The 4,554-nt window shown below is 41.5% G+C and overlaps 1 pseudogene; it reads right to left on the minus strand.

Annotated features, from left to right (window-relative positions):
* Positions 1 to 511: 511 nt before the first annotated feature.
* On the minus strand, positions 512 to 3,982 carry LOC136351946 (uncharacterized; annotated as a pseudogene).
* Between the last annotated feature and the right edge of the window lie 572 nt (positions 3,983 to 4,554).

Consider the following 4,554-nt stretch of genomic DNA (forward strand, 5'->3'; position numbering starts at 1 on the left):
GCATATATATGAATGATATTATTATATTGGTAAAAACTCTAATTAAGATATTAATGTACATACTGCATGATTTAAAATTAATAAAAATTGTAATCATCATATGTACTTAGCGTAGGAATTATATTAAATTAAATGCTAAAAACTCTAATTAACATATGTAAATGCCACATGCATGATTTAAACCTTTTAAAAATTCGAATAGTCATATATAAGTAGCATATGAAAGATAGTAAATTAAATTGTGAAAAACTCTAATATATGAATGATAGTTTTAAAAATATATTAAATTTAATACTTTTAAAAATTCTCCAGTCAATTATAATTAGCATATGAATGATAGTAAATTAAATGTTAAAAACTCTAATTAACATATGAAATTGCCACTTGCGTGATTTAAAACTTTTAAAAATCCTCTAGTCAATTATAATTAGCATATGAATGCTAGTAAATTAAATGTTAACAACTCTAATTAACATACATATGAAATTGCCACCTGTGTGATTTAAAACTTTTAAAAATTGTAAGTATCACATATAACTAACATATACATGATTTAAACTTGTTGAAACCTCTAATAATCGTGCGTAATTAACATATGCCATACATCAATTGATTTATATGGATAATCAATACATCCAAAATAGTTTACATCGTGTACACAATAATTACGGCATTACATCGGCGGTGACGGTTGACCGCACGTACTTTCTCCTCACTATTGTTCCCTCCTTGTGATCGCTGCGTGAGTAAGGGGTGTCTTCATTTGATAGGAGGATGCTAGGGTCAATCGTCACCGTGAAAGGGGGTTGCCCATCCAACTGATCGTAATCCTCGTCAGTCTTGTCCTCAACTCCGACGATTTTTCTTTTGCCTGGGAGAACCACTTGACGCTTAGGCTCATCAGGCCCTCTGCCCTTCTTTCCTTTGCTAGACATGTCCTTCACGAAAAAGACTTGCGTTACATCATTGGCAAGGACAAAAGGTTCGTCCGAGTATCCAACCTTGTTAAGGTCAACAGTTGTCATCCCACTGTCATCAATCATTACGCCTCCACCAGTCAACCTAACCCATTGGCACCGGAACAGAGGAACCTTGAGAGGACCATAGTCAAGTTCCCATATGTCCTCGATGGCACCGTAATACGTGGCAGTTGTTCCATCGTGTCCCATGGCATCGACACGAACAGCGCTGTTTTGGTTCGTGCTCTTCATGTCTTGGGCTCTCGTGTAGAATGTGTACCCATTGATCTCATATCCCTGGAATGTCGCGATCGACCCAGACGGTCCCCTCGCCAGGAAGGCAAGTTGTTGGTTGATCGACTCGTTACCCATGAGATGTTGTCGTAGCCACGCGGGGAAAGTATCAATGTGATGCCGTGTAATCCATGCATCGGACTTACCGATGTTCCTGGCGTGAACTAGAGCCAAGTGCTCCTCGATGTAAGGAGCTACCAATGAAGAGTGTTGCAGAACAGTGAAATGGGCTTTACGGAATAAATTGTTGTCTACCGTCATTATTGCTTTCCTTCCGAGAGTTCCCTTTCCCCGTAGTCTCCCTTCATGGCGTGATTTAGGTACCCCAATTGGGCGAAGGTCTTCGATAAATTCTACGCAAAATTCGATGACCTCCTCTGTTCCATAACCCTTGGCGATGCTTGCCTCTGGACGAGCACGGTTACGAACATACTTCTTCAGAACGCCCATGTACCTCTCGAAAGGAAACATGTTGTGTAGGTACATAGGCCCGAGAATACGGATCTCTTTCACAAGGTGACAAAGCAGATGCGTCATTATATTGAAAAATGAAGGTGGAAATATCAACTCAAAACTGACGAGACATTGCACCACTTCATTCTGAAGGGCTTCTAATCTATCCGGATCGATGACCTTCTGCGAAATTGCGTTCATGAATGCACATAGCTTTGTTATTGTTGCCCGGACATTGTCTGGAAGGATACCCCTTATTACAACTGGTAGCAGTTGTGTCATCAACACGTGACAGTCATGAGACTTTAGGTTTGTGAACTTCTTCTCCTTCGTGCTTATTATTCGCTTGATATTCGTGGAGTATCTAGACGGTACCTTTATGCTCTCCAAGCATTCAAACATACTTTCCTTCTCTGCCTTGCTAAGAGTGTAGCTGGCTGGACTCAAGTAATGGCTTCCTTTCTCCTTTGGTTCCGGGTGAAAGTCGCCGCGTTGTTCCATATGCTTCAGATCATTACGTGCTTCCAGTGTATCTTTCGACTTTCCGTATACACCTAGGAAGCCAAGAAGGTTTACGCAAAGGTTCTTAGTGAGGTGCATCACGTCGATTGCGTGGCGTACGTCCAAGAATTCCCAATATGGTAACTCCCAAAATATAGAGTTCTTTTTCCACATCGCCGCGTGACCATCTTCGCTCTCTATATGCTGGCTTCCAGGCCCCTTTCCGAACACTACTTTAAGATCTTTAACCATAGCAAACACTGTTTTCCCGCTGCGATGTTTAGGCTTCGTACGGTGGTCGGCCTTATGTTCGAAGTGCTTGCCTTTCTTCCGTACCGGGTGGTTTGCTGCAAGGAATCGACGATGACCCATGTATACAACCTTCCTACAGTGCTTAAGATACGTACTTTCTGTTTCATCCATACAGTGAGTGCAAGCCTTGTACCCCTTGGTGGACTGTCCGGATAGGTTGCTAAGTGCAGGCCAATCGTTGATGGTTACGAACAGCAGCGCTCGTAGGTTAAACTCCTCCTGTTTGTCCTCGTCCCACACGGGGACACCTTCCTTCTTCCACAACTGTTTAAGATCTTCGACCAGTGGTCTTAGGTACACGTCGATGTCGTTACCAGGTTGCTTGGGGCCTTGAATAATAATCGGCATCATTATGTACTTCCTCTTCATGCATAGCCAGGGGGGAGGTTGTAGATACACATCGTAACGGGCCAAGTGCTATGGCCGCTGCTCATCTCTCCAAAAGGATTCATGCCATCCGTACTCAAACCAAACCGTATGTTTCGTGCGTCCTTTCCAAATTCTTTAAATTTTCTGTCGATGTTTCGCCACTGCGAACCATCGGCGGGGTGTCTCAGCATCCCGTCCTGTTGACGCTCTTCAGCGTGCCATCGCAACATTCTAGCATTCCCCTTGTTCCTGAACAAACGCCTTAGCCGTGGTATTATAGGGAAATACCACATCACCTTAGCAGGAATTCTCTTCTTTGTTAGCTGCCCGTCAACTTCTCCTGGATCGTCTCGTCTAATCTTGTATCGTAGTGCTTTGCAAACAGGGCATGCTTCTAGGTTCTCATACTCCTCACCGCGATATAGGATACAATCGTTCGGACATGCGTGAATCTTATGAACTTCCAGTCCTAACGGGCAGACTATCTTCTTAGCCTCGTACGTTGTCTCGGGCAATTTGTTTCCCCCCGGAAGAATGTTCTTGACGAGTTTCAATAAATCGCCAAATGCCTTGTCACTAACCCCATTTTTTGCCTTCCATTACAACAACTCCAGAGTGGTATCCAACTTTTTGTGCCCCTGCTCGCAACCTGGGTACAACGAAGTTCTGTGGTCCTCCAACATCTTGTCCAATTTATGGGCCTCCTTTTCACTTTCGCAGTCTTCCCTGGCGTCCTGCAACATCTGACCAAGATCATCCGCAACGTCGTTACCATCAGCAGCTATTTCCTCCTCGCCCGTTTGATTTCCTTCAAATCCAACATACTGAGCAAAGTCCGGAATATTGTCGTCTTCCACTTCATCTTCTTCCATTTCAACACCTTGCTCTCCGTGGGATGTCCAACAATTATAGCTTGGCATGAACCCCGACTCAAACAAGTGGAAATGAATAGTCCTGGATGCAGAATACTCCTTCTGATTCTTACACTTATTGCATGGACAACAAATAAAACCCCTTTGCCTGTTAGCTTCGGCCACTCTCAAAAAATAGTGCACGCCGTCAATAAACTCTTTGGACCGCCGGTCAGCGTACATCCATTGTCGATCCATCTACATGAGTCAAAAAAACCGCACACAAATAATTATTCTTACAATAATGACAGTCATACAATAATTATAAGATATCTTTATTCATACAAAAATCATAAAATATTACACCAAATAATTCTTAAAAACTATTTGTAAAGTTTTAAACTAATTTTAATGTGTTTTACTTCTTTTAATTTTTATTTTAGTTTGTTTTCTATTATTTAATATTAACTTTCACTAGAGTTTTCCTTCTCAACTATTTTATAAAACCTTGTTTAGCAAATGAACTAAATTTCTATATATTCTTTCTTCCTCACACACATTTTCTCTCTCATCAACTTACAACTAAATTTTGGAGACAAAAAAAGTGTGCAAAACATAGGTGCAAATGTAGTATGACAAAAAAAACATTGGAGGATGAAGTTGCAAACCTTTTAGGCACCTCCGATTTGTATGTAATCACCAAAATAAATTCAATAGAAATTTTGGCATGACCTCCCCTCTTTTTTGAAGAAATTTTGAAGCTTGCTCGGGCAGCTGGAGGAGGAAGAAGACATATATATAGGGGTGGGACTTTA

The sequence above is a fragment of the Oryza sativa genome, chromosome 9 (assembly GCF_034140825.1).
Source record: "Oryza sativa Japonica Group chromosome 9, ASM3414082v1".
Taxonomy (NCBI): Eukaryota; Viridiplantae; Streptophyta; class Magnoliopsida; order Poales; family Poaceae; genus Oryza; species Oryza sativa.